Here is an 18,645-nt window from a genome sequence, read left to right as displayed (position 1 = left end):
TACTGTAATAATTCTTTGTCAATTTAAGCATTCACCATATTTCCCTTTCACATTGTGTCCACTGTATTAGGTATTCTAAGTAACACAGAGAAGACCTGAGCACTGAGGAGGATGCGCTGGGTTGTGTGACGACACTGCGCCATCTCCCGGAGGGGCTAGAGACCCACAGTTGGGCATCTAGAGCAGATCCTGGAGCCGATGCCAGGGGGTAACTGGAATTCTATTTTAAATCTACTATGAACCAAGATTCAGACAGCATTGGTGCGCAGGTTTTTGTGGTAGACATAAGCCTTCATTTCTTCTGGGTGGAAACCTAGAAGTGGAACGTCTGGGTTATGTAGTAACTGTGCATTTAATTTTTTTTTCTGTATTCAGGACAGGGTCTAAAGGGTCTACCGTGTCTCACTATGTAAATTGGACTCATAGTGATTCTCTTGTTTTCAGCCTCCCAAGCACTGGGATTACAGGCGCATGCCACCAAGTCCAGTCTCAGTCGCCATCTCAGTGTGCCCCATGGGCAGGGCTGGCATGGCATGGGATCAAACCCTGGCTGCTGCACTCTGCCTAAACAGGCACTGTAGTCTGCTGAGCTATCAGGCCAGCCCTCTGTGCATTTAATTTTTAAGAAAAGGCTAGCTCTTTACAAAGTGGTTGTGCCACTTACCTACCAGTGAGGTAGGAGAATTGTCATTGCAAACAGTAGGTACAGTTGGTCTCTTCCACGGTTGACATGCCAGCAAGTATGAGTGACACTGTGTTGCGGCTTGGAGTTGCATTTTCTTAGCCCCTGAGGATGCTGGGAATCTTTACAGGTGTTCCTTAGCCATTCGTAGAACTTTTTTGGTGGTACCAGGGATCGAACTCAGGACCTTGTACTTTCCAGACAGGTGTTTATGCCACTGAGCTATATCCCCGGTCCCCATTCCTAGAACTTTAACGAAGCATTTGTTCAAATCCTTTGCTCAGTCTTCATATTTGGTTGTTGGTTTGCTTGATACTGTGTTACAATTTGGATTTTAAGGGTCTTCAAAGGCCGCCACCTTAAAGACAGGGACCCTAGCATGGCACCATTGGAAGTCAATGGAACCTTTACAGAGTGGAGCTGCGGTGACAGGTCCTTGGTCACTCAGGACATGGCTGTGTAGGGACTGTGGGACTCTGCTCCCTCGCTGCCTCTTGTCTTTTTGCTCCCAGGTTGCGAGGCAAGAGGTTTCATTGCTCCAGCCTGGGCTGCCTTGCCACAGCCCCCAAAGAGTTGTACATGGAAGCACCAGAATCGTGAGCCAAAATAAACCTTTTTTCTTTATAAATTCATTAATCTCAGGTGTTTCATTATAGTGACAGAAACTGGGTTTTGTAAATTTCTAATATATTTCAGATATGCATATTTTATCAGCTATGTGATTTTTTCATTTTCTTAGTGTCTCTTCAACATTGGACATTTTACATTTTAATTCAGTCCAATTTATCAAACTTACCTTTGATGGAGCATGTTTTTAATGCCTTACAGTAGAGGTTTTACTTAACCAAAGATCAGAGCTTTTGTCCTATCTATTCTAGATTTTTTGTAGTTTGGGTTTTACTTTTTTAAAAAAACGTACATTACTTTTTTTATTTTTATTTAAACAAGTATGGGCCAAAATTTATTTAGACAACATACAATGTCTACATTTTATACTTTAATACATGTTTCAGGGTAAAAAGTATTAACAAATTTTCCTAGTTTTCAAATTTTTACCTGAAATACAATATAAAACAAAACAGCTATTGTAACAAAAGCAACGTTGTCAGGAAAGCTGTTTACTTTCTAACGGTCGCAGTACAGTTAATTTTCCTCTTAACCTTCAGGGATGTACACACATTTATGGTTCTTGAATACAACCAAGAAAACTGGTATTGACAAAGCAGTATTATACACAAACATACATATATACATAGTTCTAGTTAAACAATCAAGATTAGAAGACTGACTTTTGACTTAAATTTAAAAAAAAAATTAAAAATATATTTTTAAATACTTTCCCTCAACTAGCGCATTTCATGACACCGTCACAAGTCCTGGGAGTTACAGTGCCCTGTGCTTCCACAGATGTCCCTGCTGGGGGTCACTAATCTCCTGCCTTCTCAGTGCAGGTCTTTGCATTAGCCTGCGCCATTTGCCTGGCCAAGTACCTGTCTCTAGCTGACGTTACAGTTTCTTTATTATTCCTCTTTGCAAACTTGCTCACTGCCTCTGGTAGTCTCTCTTGTTCCTTGCCCTGCTCTTGCCTTTCCTCTGTGAGTCTGTGTTTCGCTCCCAGTGATGCTCCAGAACCAGAAGGCTTTTCTTGGTATCTTCCCTTTTTTCTTTTCCATATTCCTCACTTTATTAGCTCTCTCATGGTCAAAAAACCCTTCCTTTGCCCTAGAATATGATCAGTCTTCTTTTCTGTGAATTCTTTCTGAAGTCTGAACACTTCTTGTTTTCCCTTATCACTGTATTCATTGTTACTTTCATATCTTTCCTTCCTTCCTTTCATCTGTTCTTCCTTCCCTTGCTCTCCTCTTCCTTCTCCGTACCTCTCTCACTGTATCGGTCATGATCATTTTGTTGTCTATCTCTTTCTTGTTCTCTTGAGGACTATTTCTCTTTTTTCCATTCTCTGACATTTCTTTCTCTCTGGTCTCCCCTTGGCTGATCTTCTTGTTCATGCCTCTGCGAGTGGGGATCTCTGTGACGGGCTTCTCTGGGTTTATGAGAATCCTTTGCTTTTAAGTGATCACAGTCAGTATAACAGTTGTCCTGGTCTCTGGACTGCCTTTCGTGGTGCTGATCTTCCCTTCTCTCATGCCCTCTGGACTTGGAACTTTGTGCGTGGTGTTTGGTACTACGCTCTCTTTCTTCACTAGATGATCTTGAGTGAGGCTGGTTCTTGAGATGCTTGGAATAATTCCTGGAGGTCTCTGGGAACCTTGCCCTTCTACAGTTCACTTTGTTGTCTTCCATTTCACCATCTTCACTGCTCTTAGTATCAAAATCACTGTCTGCATCTGGGTTTTCCTTCTCTGTCAAGGAGTCTGAGAACACACCTCTCCTGTGGTATTCTGTTTTCTGAATTCACTTCATCCGAGTAGCCTCTTGGTTTCTCTTCCTTTATTCCAGAACTGGCTTCACAAAAGCTGCATTTTAGTACTTCTTCTTCAGTAACTGCTTGATTTAAAAGGTGTCTATAAAATCCACTGAGACTGGGCTGGGGAGATGGCTCAGTGGAATAAGTGCTTCTCCGGCTAGCACAAGGGCCTGAGTTCAATCCCCAGTTCCACCAAAAAAAAAAAAAAAAAAAAAAAAATCCACTGAGACCATTCTGCTTGGTTACATCCAAACTTGCGTCAAGTGCAGCAGCCCCGTCTTTCTCTTTCTTCTTCAGCTCTTTCTTGCAGTTTTTTTTCATAAACAGATGTCACAAATGCCTCTTTATCATCAAATTCTCCTATTTCCATTTCTTGTTCTCTCTGTATTTTCTTTTCCATTCTTTTTTCCTGTTCCTTATTTCTGATCTCAACTGCTTTTAGTAAGTCGTGGATATACTTGAGCTTTCTATCTTTTCCCAAAAGTAATTTGGGATTATTTTCTTCCTTTTTTTCTGCATCTCCTCATAAATGCTGTCATAATCATACGCAGTGGAATCTTCTGCAAGGGCCTTCTGCATCTCCGGTTTGGTCTGTTTCATGGCCTGCTTCTTTGCAGCCTCCCTCTGAAGACTTTCACTCACGGAGGTTGCCTGCTAGAATCGCCATCTTGCTCCCGTCTCTGCTGAACGTGGCTGACCTTGGGTTTTACTTTTAGGTCTATGATCTGTTTGGGGTAAGTTTTTGTTTGGTGTGAGGCATGTATTAAAGATTGGTTTATTTATGTATTTATTTGGCAACTTGAGCTGAACTTTTCCAGCTGAGCACCTCCTACTGAAAAGACCCCTTCCTGCATTTAACTCCCTTTGCACTTCTGTTGCGCATAGAATCGCCAGCTAGGTATAATGCTATGTGCATAATCTCCGCTCTGTGCCTTTGACCCATTTGTCCTTGTGCCAAAAGCATCAGTCTGTTCACTGTGGCCTTAGAGGTCACTGACTCAGCTTCGTGCTTAGTCTGCCCCATCCATCGTTGCTGCTCTTTTTCCAATTTATTTTATTATTCTTCAATTTTTGCATTTTAATGTGATTTTTAGAACAGTCTTGTCAGTTTGAAAAACCCTCACATTTTATTTGGGACCACATCAATTCTGTAAATTTACTCCGCCCCTTTAAAATCCTCTCTCAAGTGTTGTAGAACTTTGTTTCCAAATACACATATTTTGAAACATCATTTTCCTGGCTTTCTTTCTTTCTCTTTTAATTTTTGTTTGTTTGTCATTTTAGGTGGAAAGTTTTAATTTAGTCCATTACTTCATCCTGGCCTAAAACAGCTGACTAACAAACCAAGGCCTTTCCGCCCTAAGGCCAATGTTCTTTCCTTAAAAACTCTGATGTGCAAGAGAATTGGTACAGTTTTGCCATTTTCAAAAAATGTGCAAAATTCTGTTTTGTACCTTGCCTTCAACAAATGTTAAACCATTAACCCTCAACCCCTTATGACTGGACTATTACACATTAGCTTGAAATTTTTTAGGTTTTGATCCTAAAGATTAAATCTATTGCTTTTGCTAGATTCTTTGTAATGGAAAATCACACCACATGCACACACACACACTCAAACTGATCTTGTAGAAAATTTATTCATTTGTGGGAGATGGAGGGGGTGTTTCCCCTGTAATTCTGGTAGCTGCTAAGTCATTTCCTAGGATAGAAAACATAGCCATTTGGCATGAAAAGGCCTAGCTCTGATACATTCCATCTTGTCCCTAAGCAGGAAGGGGAAGGCAGGGATGTGTGATTTCGGGGTGGGTGTTAAGCTGTAGATCAAAATAGCCCCAAGCCTCCTGTGTGTGGAAGATGATTGGGCTATCGGGCTATTAGGAGGCTGGGTTTTCCCAAAAGAAGTGGCTCCTCCTGGGAGTGACCCAGGAGACCTGTCTCCTGTCCCACCTCCTCCCTGACTCTCTGCTTTCTGTCAGCCGTGAGGCGAGCAGCTTTCACGGGCCCGAGCCTTCTGCCTTGATCTTCTGCCTGGAGCTGGCTGCCCAAGCCATGACTGAACTTCTAAAACAGGGCCAGCAAAATAGCTCAGTGGATTAAAGTGCCTGCAAGCAGGCTCAGGGGCTGGGGGTTCAATCCCTGGGCCTGCCATTCCGGCCCTACACCCAGGGCATGCTGAGTCAGTAATTGAGACTGGGCATGGTGGCCTGTAATCCCAGCTCTTGGGAGGCTGTAAACCCAGATCGCTATGAGTCTGATCTAGTAGTGAGACCCTGAACACCCTGTAGACCCTTCCCTAAAATACAAAAAAATAAAACAAAAAATGAAACAGGAGCCAAGATAAACCTCTCCTGCTTTAGATTGTGCACATCAGGCATTTTGTACTCGCAAATGTAGGCAGAAACCCTACTAATCTACCATATACAATACACTCAGCTGGACTTCATGAACTTTTTGCAAATGAACTTGTTGGAAAAATCATTCATCAAATAAGCAAAATAGAAATGAGATCATTGAGGAGAATGTGGCTGGTATGAAGGCCAATGAAATGAAAAACACTTTATTACTCTCCCTTATTTCAAAACATCCCTTTAATTAAGATGTCTTCCACCAGCAAAGGTAATTTAATAACTTCATGTAATCGGTATATTCCAATGTTTTTAATTATAGGGAATTTATGTAGAATGCACCAGAAGGAAATGAGACCTAACAGCAAAGACAGATGCCCAAACTGACGCTGTGACGATTCTCCCGATCCAATCGGGCAGCTGTACTGTGCAGAAATATTTTCAGTTTGTTTTTTTTGTTAATTTTTTTTATTATTTATGTGTGTGTGTGTGTGTGTGTGTGTGTGTGTGTGTGGCCAGCTCAGCCCACCAGGGGGCGGGGCTGGCTGGCATGTGGTGCTGGGGGATTGGACCGCGGTCCCTGTGCTTTGCTGAGCTTGTTCTAAGTAGGTGCTTTAGACCTCTGAGCCATCTCAGCAGCCCCCTATTTTCAGTTTTTAGACATCTCCCCATTCTAGTTTCCTTGGGGTGGCTACTTTGAGAAATGTTTTTGGCAAGATCCCTCCAGCTTGGGATCTTATACCTCCTTGGATTTCTTGATGGAAATAGGGATTGGACTAGCACTACTACCCCCGGCTTCCCTGAAGAGGGGGCGACATCCGTTTGGTGACTGCCCGTAATGTTCATTTCAGCTTCAACCTGGTAGCCAAAGCCCACTAGAACACACAGTACTGACCCAGCTGCTGGCATTTTTAGAAATGGCTTAATTACACAGTTGCAACAGCTGCTAGAATCAGCCAAACACACAGGGGGAGAAAACAGAAAGAGGAACAACCCCAAAGCAGTTAGAGGAGAAACCAGGCAGGATTAATTGGCGGCCTAACTCATTAAGACCTCCTGCTGTCATCTTTTGCCAAACTACTGAGCCTTCACGTTTTAGAAAATGATCTCACCCCCAGCCTGCCTGCCTGGTTCTCTTGATTTTACAGAAATCATAACACCCCCAGGAGTCAGTCATTAAAAAGTGCCCGGAGCGTGTAATTTGCTCAAAGTAGAAACGGCCTCCCCAGAGATGGGGACCAGTCCCGCAAGGCTTCTGCTTGTCCCCTGATGATGTTAATTTTCCCCTTAGAAATGGCTACCCACTGCCTAGAGCTCCTGTCATATTTTTTCCATTTCTCCCTCCGTCTGCTTCTCTTTCTCGGTCAGTCTGTCTGTCTGTCTGTCTGTCTCTCTCCCTCCCTCCTTCTCCCTCCCTTCCCCTTCCATCTTTCTCTTCCTCCTCTTCTCCAGTCAACACCTGGCTGCCGGGCTGAGAGCCGACAGTCTGAGCTCTACTTGTCTTAGTGACTGCGACATGAGGGCCTGCAGTTCTCCCCACTCACCAGGTGTAGGCACAGGCTTAGAGAGCCTGTGGGGCTTCCCTAAGGTGGTACGCTGGTTAGGAAGCCATTCTCTGTTTCCAAGCCACCCCTTTGGGGTGCTGAGGCTGAGACTCTGCAAACCACATTTCTGCTTTGTCAGCTGCCCCAAGACCCACTAGCGGGAGCCTCTAGGCCGGAGGAGGGCAGGGCAGGGGCGGACTGGCCTCTTCTTCTTTGCTTCCTTGTACTGTCAGCATCAACCCCGCAATATTTTCACACCTCAGCAGCAGTAATGTTCTGTGTGCCCAGAACCTCAGAAGTGCCCGTGACCTCGGAAGTGCCCATGACCTCGGAAGCGCCCATGACCTCAGAAGCTCCCATGACCTCAGAAGCACCCAGAGCCTTAGAAGCACCCACACCAGGGCACAGGCTTCCCTTCTGAGGTCAGTGTGCAGTGACCCGAGGCTCTACTCCAAGATCCTAGGGACCAATAACATCACGCTCTCTTCCCTTCCCCTGGCCTGGGAGCAGTGGTTTCATCCTGAAGTTAGTCTGGCCCTGGTGCCTGATGAGGGCCCTTTGATTTCATCCCCTACACCCATTTAGTCATCCTTCAGTTCAGTTCTTTTCCACGCAAATTACTGGTGTTGATTCTGTTTTTCTAAGATACAGAGGAGTGATGAGATCCAAGATGGTTGTGTCTGACTGAGAGCGCTGGCCTCTGCCTCTGGCCCGTGCTGCTCCCTGAGTCTACCTCTGCCTGCAACCAACAGCCAAGGAACACTCCAGTGGAATTGGGCGCTCAAGTTAGTCTTGGGGTGAGTTTCTTGGGAGAAGCCCCAGCCATCACCATAGGGCTGTCTAGAGATTTCATCCACTGTCAAATAGTTTGGAAAGCAGCAGCCCTGGTAATAGCGACTAAGACAGCCTCAGCCAGGTAAGACGGGCTCTGACGAACGCATTCCTTAGAAGGTGGCCAGACGGTCACCTTGCAAGTCGTGGCAGTAGTGGGAACTTCTTGACCTTTTGCATTTCTGCTGGAGATCGCAGTTCTATAAACCCAGAACATACATTTGATTTTAAAGACTTCATCTTGCTGATAATTTCATTTTAAAGAAGGAAGAGGAAGGCACAAAAGGGACGTCTCTCTTTGATTTAATTCTGACTTCCTGGGAAGAAGTGATTATTGAAGCAGAAGTACCAGAGCTCTAGGGAGTCAGAGAGTGCCTTCCCAGGCAGAAATGTAAAAAAAACCACAAGAAAAATTATGCTAGAAACTCTGACTGGGTTCCAAATGGACATCCAGTTCTCAGAATTTCACAGGAGAGTAGGGTACAATCCCACAATCAAGCAATCTGGAGAACACTGTCTAAGAGGGATGGAATAATTGAAATTCTGAGGATACAAGAGTAGGGACCTTGATAAGAAGGGAAAGGACTTGACATTCCAAAATTACCAGTGTGGGGTCTGGGGAGATAGCTTGGTCATCTAAGCACCTGCCTGGCAAGCGCAATGAACCGGGTTAGATACCAAGAGCCACATGCCATGCAGGCCCAGGCCAGGCACTAGAAAGGCTGAGGCAGGAGTATCACTATGAGTCTGAACTGTGTAGTGAGACCCTGTATCAATCAGTCAATCAATTAATCAATAAAAATGCCAGTATGACTGCATAGAAGCAGTCTACTAAATTGAACTTATTAAAATGGAAGAGGTAAGGGCCAGCGAGATAGCTCAGTGGACTAAGCACCTGCTTTGGCAAGCGCAGGGACCAGGGTTCGATGCCCAGTCCCACGTGCCACACTGGCCCCGCCCCTGGGGCATGCTAAGCCAGCCACCGAGTCTCAGGCATGGTGGGGCACACCTATAATCTCAGAGCTGGGGAGGCTGAAAAGAGGAGGATCACTACGAGTCCAAGCTGCATAGTGAGACCCTGCACCAAACATATAAATGAAAATAAATGAATAAATAATAAATAAAATGGAAGAGACAGCAAACGTGGGAGGAGTGGTTGGCAGATGACCTGAGGATCCCCTTCACTGCAGTCACTTTTGAGCAGCAAGCAACCCGAATTGCTGCCCTCACAGTGCTTCTTCTCCAGCAGAGGAGACAGACACGAGATAGGCAACAAAGGAATAAATATATAAACCACGGCAGATGGTTTCAAGCCCAGTGATACTGCATGTGTGCATTTGTCCGCTTTCCTGTTACTGGGACACGATGTTGGACACTCCCAACTTAAAGGAGGCGCTTGACTTGTCTCATGGTTACAGGAAATTCCATCCACGGCCACCGGGCTCCATGGAAGAACTTCCTGGTAGATGGGTTGGGTAGCTAGGAGACAGCAAGGAGACAGCGCTGGACAGGAAAGGGGCCGGTGACTGGATACATCCACCTCTGTTCATGGTTCTGTGACTTCCCTGGACACACCCAGCAGCGTCTTCATTTTCATAGTTCTTGTTCTCTTATACAAATTAATGAAAACTGTGCCAGTCTTGGTCATCCTGTGCTTAAATAATTGGACTGGTAAGTGGTTAATGGAATTAATCCCTTCAGGAGGCACATTCCTTCTGTCCCAACTTTCACGGGGTTCTTTCTGGGCCCAAATTAAAGATCTTCACATTTTTCTATTAATTTTATCCCCAACTCTTACCGCAAATTTGGCTGAAAGCAGCCAACAGTACCCACAGAGCAGCCTGAATGTTGCTCTGCCGTGAAAACTCACCCACCAGACCGTGTCCGTGGCTTTTAACGTGGCCTCTCACAAAGTCTCTGGAGGAGGGAAAGTGCAGGCTGGTTTTCTGCCAGAGTATACACACTTGGCCTCGCGCGCTGCTCCCTCAGTCCTTGTTCCCGGCTGACACCTCCAGGGCAGAACGTTCTGATCCACATTCCTCTCAGCATTTTTGCCTTCGAGCTCTGTCCAGAATCATCTATCCGACTGCTTTACAGCATTCCAGGGCTTCTCCGTGTCTCATCTCTAACCTTTTCCGAACTCTTCCCACAGACCAGTTCCAGAAGCTTCTAAAGCACACGATTAGGTACAGTCCCGGCGCCGAGCCCTCGGCTCTGGTACCACTTTTCTGTCTTAGCTGGCTTTCCCACCACGGAGACAAGACACCCAAGACCCACAGCATGAAGGAGTGGAGACTTAACAGAGCGCCTGTTTTCGGAGTCCGTGGTCAGCATGTACACAGCACCGGAGGAAGAGGCAAGGGACCCGATCTGTAGGCTCCAGTGTCACACCTCCAAGAGCCCCAGACCCAAGAGAGGTGAGCTTCACCTGTGCTGCTAGCGACTCCCAGGTCAGTCGTCATCGCTGTGCTTGACCCCCACATTGTGTATTCAGACACACTGGGGCTACCGCTCTTCACCATTCTGTGCCTGTAACATCAGTGTCTGGTGGCACGACTTACTACATCTGTGGGACGTGAGACTTTACACTGGGTGATGAGAGAAGGCGACAGCAGATGAGCAGAGGCCAGGCATCGTGAGGGTCTGGGAAGTGTTCCAGACTTAGTGGCAAAGAAATTTCAGGAACCTGACATACATTCATAGCATTTTTTTTTCCAGAACCGGGGATTGAACTCAGGTCCTTGTGCTTGCCAGGGAAGCACTTGCTCCACTGAGCCATCTCCCCGGCAGGAACATGACATACATAAGAAGGCGAGCTGTGTGAGAACTCCCGGAAGCTGGCTAAGAACACAACAGGAGGAGGGGGGCAAAGAAAGTAAAGACAGCAAAGAGTGGCAGCCACAGCCTGGTGACGGAGCTTACGTGACATATGGACAACCTGACAGACTTCTTGCTTTATCAGGGGATCAGATGGGAGGAGGGGACTGCCCTGGCTGGTGTTTTCATCCGTCAGACTTGGGAACTCTGAAATTAGTCAAGACAGGGCCGAGCACAGAGGCAGCAAATCCAGTGTGGGGGCCGGGACAGGAGCAGGAAAGAGCTGACCGCGATGAGGGCAGGCCACCGGCAGTGGAGGATGAGGGGAATGGCAGGCAGCGGAGTATATTTTGATGACCAAAGTAGCAAGACTTGCAGATTGATTTGGACATAACAGTAGGGGATGGGATTTGTAGACAATAACAATTTCGGGCTGAGTTCCAGCACAAATGATGGAGCCATTTACAGACCTAGAAAAGGCGGGGGGTGGGGGGAGCTGAAAGTGTTCTTGGCAGGAAAAAAAAAAAAAAAAGAGATTGATTTGGGGTGCATTCCACTTAACATTCTTCTCGGGCATCAGTCTGAGATACTGTGATGGTGGTCAGATGAACAAATTGAGAATGTTATGTAGAAGACAGGAGGCGTAGATTTGGAGTTACTAGCACACAGATTTATTTAAGCTGGGAGACTGGCAGAAATCATCGCAGGAATAAATACAGAAAGACCAGAAAGGAGGCCTCAGCAGTCAGAGGGTGTGAGGAAGGAGGCACAGTGTAGCAGACCCAGGAGGAGGAAAAGCAGGTCAGCTATGACTCTGAACCCCAGTTCTTGCCGCAGCCTTATTTGGAAGAGGAATCTGTCTGAAGATGAAGGGGAGCAGGAGGAGGCTCCACGGGCAGTCAGCCCTCTGACAGCGCTGCTCAGAAGAGCATGAGGGCTTCGCACAGGAGAGCCACTTCCAGCCACGGCGGGCACCCCCTGAAGCTCCCACCCTCTGCACCCTTACTTCCCATCCTGAGTGACAAGTCAACTCTACAAACCCAACACAGCCAGTCTGTCAGCCGAGGCATGTGGGAGCTAAACAATGCCTTGCTTTGCACGTGGCTGTCAAGATTACCACTGCAAAAATCCTAATAAAAATGCCTCCCGCCATCCGGATGGCCCTCCTGAGGCAAGCTGCTCTGTGGGGCGTCGTGTGAAAAGGGACGGGTATGACGAAGTCGGAGGACAAATTCTAAGATGAGTGTTGGAAAAATACTAAATACGAAATAGTAAAAATACTGGAGACTGAGTTAAATAGAAGACAGAAAGAGGGAATAGAAAACAGAATGTCCATCTAAATTATCAAACATAGGGTTGATTACAAATAAAAGCCCTAGGGCTGGCCAAATAGCTCAGCAGGTCAGTCTTGGGAACTCTGCAAGCAGGAGCATGGGCCAGGGGTTCGATCCCCAGGCCTGCTATGCCAGCCCTTCCCCGGGGCATGCTGAGACAGTGTCTGTGTGGTGGCGCACACCTGTAATCCCAGCACTTGGGAGGCTGTAAACAGACGGATCGCTACGTGTCCAGTCTAGTAGTGAGACCCCGGAAAATAAAAGCCCTGTTTGCAAGCTACCTCGGGACTACAGTTAGAAAGCTTGAAGCTTTCTGGAAGAAACCAGCCTTCCGCAGCTTGGGGCAACCCATGAGGCCAGCAGCACTTGCTGAGCAGCGCTGCCAGGCCTGGCTGGCTGCAGAGCTGGGCTCCCACTGTGGCTGCACACCCAGGTGCTTAGCAAAGCCAGACTCGAAGCAGAAGAGGGGTGGGCTCAGTCCTCAGCAAGCGACCTTCATTTGAGATGCCTTGATTTCACCTACACATCTCTGTAAGCGTAAGAGGGAATGCACAGGTTGACAGACAGGAGAATGCAGGTCTTGGGTCTTTGGGTCTTTAGGTCATGGGATTTATATGCAAGCTATTCAGATTCAGTGGGCTTATGCTTTGCTGCTGGGAAAGTAAAACGGTGAAGACTTCCAGGAAAATAGTATGGTAGCTGTCCCCAAATTTAGCCACAGAGCTACCACATGATCCGATGATTCTGAATGTAAAAAAGTGAAGCAGAGCCTCAGCTCTTTGTCCATACTGTGTTTACAGCAGCATTATTTACAATACCCACACATGGAAACAACCCAAATAACTGTCAGTAAGTGAATGGATGAAAAGCATGGCGCGGCACACACTGAACTAGTGAACCTTCCGAGGACAGCAGTTCGGACACATGCTGCTCCACGGACAGAGCACGAAGACTTTCTGCTGAGTGAATGGAGCATGAAAAGGGACAAATACTGCACAGTTCTACTTACTATGTGGCCCAAAGCAATTGAATTCATAGAGACAGAAAGTAGAATTTTAGCTGTCAGAATGGAGGGGAGGGAATAGTGTATGTTATCATTTAGCAGGTGTTAGGGTTTCTGTCTAGTTGTCCCCGCAAAGCCTCATGCAGTTATGGGGTGGAGATTTTGAATTTGAGATTAAAACTCGTGATCCACTGGGATTATGGGTCATAGTACTGCTGGGATGATGGATGTGAGTACTTCCCCCAGCCTGGGGTGGATAGTCTGAATGTAACATAAGAGAGTCAGAGAGACAGACTTCCTCTCTGTCGCCATTGTTGATGCTGCTCCTCCCTTGGTTCCTCTTGCTCTTTGCCACTGCCATGAACTCATGCTGTCTGCCCTGTGCCACGCTGCCTTGGAGTCTGCTGAGTGTGGACTAAAACCTCCAGTGACTGTGAACTGAGTAAGCCTTTCCTTCCTTCATTTTGGGTGTCAGGTATTTGGCCCAGCAACGAGACTAGAGTAACTGAGAGAGCGGGTCTAAAGTTTCCATTTAGGGAGATGATGCTGTTGTGGAAGCCAATGTTGGTGATGGCTGTCCAGGGGGAGTATACTGCCCTTGGAAGTGTATGCTGAAAACTGGGCAAAATGATAAAAATGTTGGGGATCAAAGATGAGGTGAATATATTAGACCTCTATCCATTGCTATAACAAAATACTGGAGAAAGATTTGTTTAGCTCTCAGTTTAGGGAGTCAAATAGCTTAGCACCAACATCTGCACAGCTCTGAGGAGGGCCGGCCCTGTCTCCTTGGGACAGCTGACACCACGGCAGAAATGTCTGGGGGAGAGAGAGCTCATGCAGCAACACAGGAAGCCAACGAGTGGGAGGGGCCAGCATTGCTCTGTTAGAACAACTCATTCTGAGAGATCCATCTAGATCCCTTCCGAGAACAGCGCCCCAGAGCCCTAAGTAACCTGCATCAGGCTTTACCTCGTGGAGACTTACCACCCACCTCACGACCACCCTGAGCACCGAGCTTCCAGCACTCACCACAGGCAGACATGGTCAAATCATGTGCAAACCACAGCAGCTAAAAGATTCCCCACTGACACGGGGGTCGCTTAAAGAATCATTAAAACTGCTTAGTTGTAAAAAATCAAATTGTTAATATTGAAGAATTGAAGAAGCTATCATTTTTTAAAAGCACATGGTACACGTGCATGCTGGCACACAGGGTTCCACATACTATCTTCAGATTATATCTATTAGTATTTGTTCCCCCTGGTTTTTTTTTTCTGTTTATTTGTTTGTTTGTTTTGCAGTACCAGGGGTTGAACTCAGGCCCTTGCACTTGCCAGGCAAGTATTTATTCTACTGAGCTATCTCCCCACCTTCCCTCTGCATATGTGAGAACTGTAAATTTATCAGTGAAAAACTGCAGACCTCCGCATAATACTGATAGCTAGGAGAGATTATATTTTCAGGTTCACTGGAGAAAAGAACTGGACTTTAATTAATTAAACCAAAATGATTGCATTAATTAATTTATATCCTTAATCACTGATTCCATTTTTTTTTTCTATTTCCCTTGTCTTTTGGGTAAGGAATAGTCTGTCTCCAAAGCAGGCTTTACTGACTTCTGGGTTTGAAAAGCAACAAGAGAAATGAGGCAAAGATATTTAAATGACATCTTGCCAGTAATTGTTAATTAATTGAAAGTTTTATGATTTGTGGCCTGAGATTATTGCTTTCCTCCCCTGCTGGGATATAATGTGGGTAAGGGACAGTACCAGCTTTGTCTTCTCCTTTTTATTTATTTATTTATTTATTCATTCATTTATTTATTTTGCAGAACCGGGGGTTGAACTCAGGCCCTTACGCTTGCCAGGGAAGCGCTTATTCCACTGAGCCCTCTCCCTGGCCACTTGTCTTCTCCTTTTTAAATAAATGTACTAAGTAATTTGGAAATTTTTATGAAATTAAATTTAAAAGATGATAAAAAAATAATAATAGCCTAACAGGATGAAGGCTATTTAAATTTTAGATTTATTTATTTATTTTTTGTATTTTAGGAAGGGTCTACAGGGTGTTCAGGGTCTCACTACTAGATCAGACTCATAGTGATCCGCCTGTTTACAGCCTCCCAAGAGCTGGGATTACAGGCACATGCCACCACGCCCAGTCTCAGTTGCCCTCTCAGTGCACCCTGGAGGCGGGGCCGGCACGGCAGGCCTGGGGATTGAACCCCTGGCCCTGTACCTGCTTACAGGCACTTTAATCTGCTTACCTATTTGGCTGACCCAGTTGTAGAATTTTTTAAAAACACTAAATCTGCATGAACTCAGGAAGAAATTTCTATAGGTAAAATGGATTGGCAGTGGCTCTATAACTCCTCCAGAATGGAAAATGAAGGGTGTAGGTCTAACATACTATGGATGGACAATAGAAGATTTAAAAAGTAGTAGAAAGAGGATAGGTTAAAAAAGAAAAAAGGAAAGTTGTAATTTTTAAATTATACTTGTAAAAAATACCTACAGCTGGCCAGCGAGATAGCTCAGCAGACTAAGCACCTGCTTAGGCAAGTGTAGGGACTGGGCTTGATCCCCGGCACCACATGCCACGCCGGGCCACCTGCAGGCGTGCAGAGCCAGCCACAGAGTCTGGGCGAGGTGGTGCCCACCTGTAATCCCAGTGCTGGGGACGCTGAAAATGGGAGGATCACTGGAAGTCCAAGCTGCGTTGTGAGACCCTGTACCAAATACATTAAAAAACAAAACAAAGACGCAAACAAAAACAAATACAAAAAGACCTACAGCTTCCGGACACAATCAGAAGTTACAGAGCCAAGGTTACAAAGCCTTTTTTCCTTCCAAGCAACTGACCAAAAAAAAAAAAATTCTAGGAGTTTGAAAGGTACAGTAAGTCTCTCAACTGTGCCCTTGCTTTTCTTCTGTGAATTGAGCCTGAGTTTTTCATTCCAAAATTAGAGACTCACAATTCCACAGGCTTTCACCCTTAAAGGAACCGCGCGGCTGCATGCCATATCTCTGAACTTCTAGCACATGCAAGTGGCTTGCACTCTGACCTTCCCCACTGATGAGTAACCTGACAGATGCTAGAAATACACTTTCCAGCCCATCTATTTGGGGTACCCTTCCCCTAAGCATGTAAGCACCTCCTGTCCCAGACCATAACGCACCTCTCTCTTAAATGCCTGCTATTTTTCTTTGAGTGTGTGCAGTACTTCCTTACCTCTGTGTAATAAATCTGTTTATGTCTCTCACAGACACGTCCTGAATGTGTTTCCTTGGCAGGTCGTTAGGGACAGCTTGAGTTCTCCACTCTCCTCCTCAGACCCCATGAGGGAACATTATCATGTTCCACATGTGTGCATACTTTTGCCAAGAAAATGGTAACCTAACTTTCTCAGTTGGAACGCATGCTAAATATCTGACATTATTCAAAATATGGGTGGAAAAAAGAAAACAAAATATGGGTGGAAAATGTTATGCAAAAGAATTTGAAAAACATTGAGCTGCTAGCACATGAAGCGTTATGGCTTAGATCCAAATTCTCATGTGTTCAGAGCTGGGGTTTGGGGAAGGTAATTGGATCAAGAGGTGCTATGCTCACCAGTGATTCATTCAGTGATGAGTTCAGGGCTGAATGTCCCAACGGGGTTAAGGCCTGGTCAGAAAAGGTGGCTCGCTGGGGCCCTGGCCTGTAAGAGTATAGTCTTCCTCTGGCTCCGCCTTCTCTTTCTGCTTTTGAGCTGCCACGGATGCTCAGCTGTCCTCGCCCACAGGCTTTTCCCTTACACTGTTGATGGCTTGGAGCCACCGATCATGGACTGAGCTCACTGGAACCATGAGTCAAATGAGCTTTTCCTCCTTTAAGTTGTGGGTGTTGAGTACTTTGTCCCAGTGAGAAAGTAGAAAGATGCAAAGTTATAACTGAAATCTTCTGTAATTCACCTACAGATATGTTCTTATAATCAATATTTATGGCTTCAGACCACACTGTGGAAGCTTATAAAGAAACACCCTATGGGAATTCTACAAGATATTAATCTTTTGCTCACTTTGGCAACACATGTACAAGGAATTAATCTTATAAACTATAGTTTGGTATGCATTTGACTCCTATTTTAATATATATTTAAATCACATTACTAAGTGCCTAAAAGTTATCAAAGTAGAGATAAAGATTTATAAAGCCCCTCAACAGTACTGAACTACTTCCCCAAGCCCCTCTCTTAAATTGTCTAGGAGAGATTGGAACTTGCAATCCTCCTGCCTCAGCCTCCCAAGTGCTAGGAGTGTAGACACACACGACCAAGCTCATCTAAAATTTTTAAAAAGCTGAAGTCTTTTCTTTAGACCTTTGGTGTCCTAACAACAGATTATTAAAATAAGATGGTTTTTCATCAAAAAAAGAAACAGAGCATGAGTTAACAGAGACTTAAAAATAGAGTCCTCAGGAGGTACAGAAGGAGGCATGCCTAGCAAGGAAAGTCAGAAAGATCACTGGGGAGAGGAATATCATGAGGCTTAAAAATAGAGTAGATAGTTGACCCTTTATGAAAGATGATATTCCCGTGGTCAGGCAGTCGATGAAAACAGGTTCATCTGCATTCAGCCCAGGAAGCATGCAAGTGTAACTCCATTGTATCACTGGGGGCCCAGCCTGAGGCCTGAACCTGGGCTCCACTGTCTGATGCACTAGCCCACCCACGTCAGAATGCCACGGGGACACGAGAGCAAGCCAGGCCGGTGGGGCTCGCCTATGTACCAGGATTCTGGAGGCTGCAGCAGGAGGATCAGGCAAGTTCGAGCCCGATCTGGGCTACCTGGTGAGATCCTGTCTCAAAAATACGACATTTTTAAAAGCCTAGGGATGTAACTCTGCATGAAGGTCCTGGGTTCAATCCCCAGGACTACAAAAACTAAGGTACAAGGAAGGAAGGAAAGAAGGAAGGGAAAACATGGTACCACGCTTCCCTGAGAATATTCTACCTCATGGGGATGAATTCTCTTCATGAATACATTCATCACCCCAAACCCAGAATGTGGCACCAGGGCACGACAGATGCTCTTTTATAGGATGTTGGGTAATAGCTGCAGTTCTGGGCAACACCGCCATCCAAATGCGGGCCTCTAGGTGCTAGCCTAAAATGCTGAGTATCAAATTGAACAGGAACATATTGTGTCATGTACCAACATATATGGAAGAGTTAGAAGTGAATCTGTATAAAAAGACATGTTAAAAATAAATAGAAAAAGGTAGGTCTGGTGGCATTCCTGTAATGCCAAACTCTGAGAAGCTGAGACAGGAGGATCACAAGTTTGAGCCTGCCTGAGCCAATTAAATTAGTTATTGAGCAAGAAAGATCCTGTTTCCCAAAGGCAGGGAGGTGTTGAGATTGTGCGTTGAGGTGAACTTCTGGGTTCAATGTCCAGTGACTGAAACAAAGCTTAACAAGAAACTGAGAGAAAGAACTAGAACAGGTACACTGAAAGCACCAACGTGAGCTAAGGTTTCCCTGCCTCGTTATTGACATCTGGAGCCCATAGCTTTTGTGCTGTGGCTATCCTGAATATTACAGGCTGCCACCCACCCCTAGGCAGGGCAGATAAAAGTGCTCCTGTCCTCAGAGCCACAAGGAACTGGCACTCA

The 18,645-nt window shown here is 45.6% G+C and overlaps 1 pseudogene; it reads right to left on the bottom strand.

Moving 5' to 3' along the window:
• Window positions 1-2,108: 2,108 nt before the first annotated feature.
• Window positions 2,109-3,725, bottom strand: LOC101569260 (annotated as a pseudogene).
• Window positions 3,726-18,645: the final 14,920 nt, after the last annotated feature.

Source organism: Octodon degus, unplaced genomic scaffold (assembly GCF_000260255.1).
Source record: "Octodon degus isolate 3935 unplaced genomic scaffold, OctDeg1.0 scaffold00102, whole genome shotgun sequence".
In the NCBI taxonomy this organism is placed as follows: domain Eukaryota; kingdom Metazoa; phylum Chordata; class Mammalia; order Rodentia; family Octodontidae; genus Octodon; species Octodon degus.
This window is presented reverse-complemented; position numbering and strand designations above follow the sequence as displayed.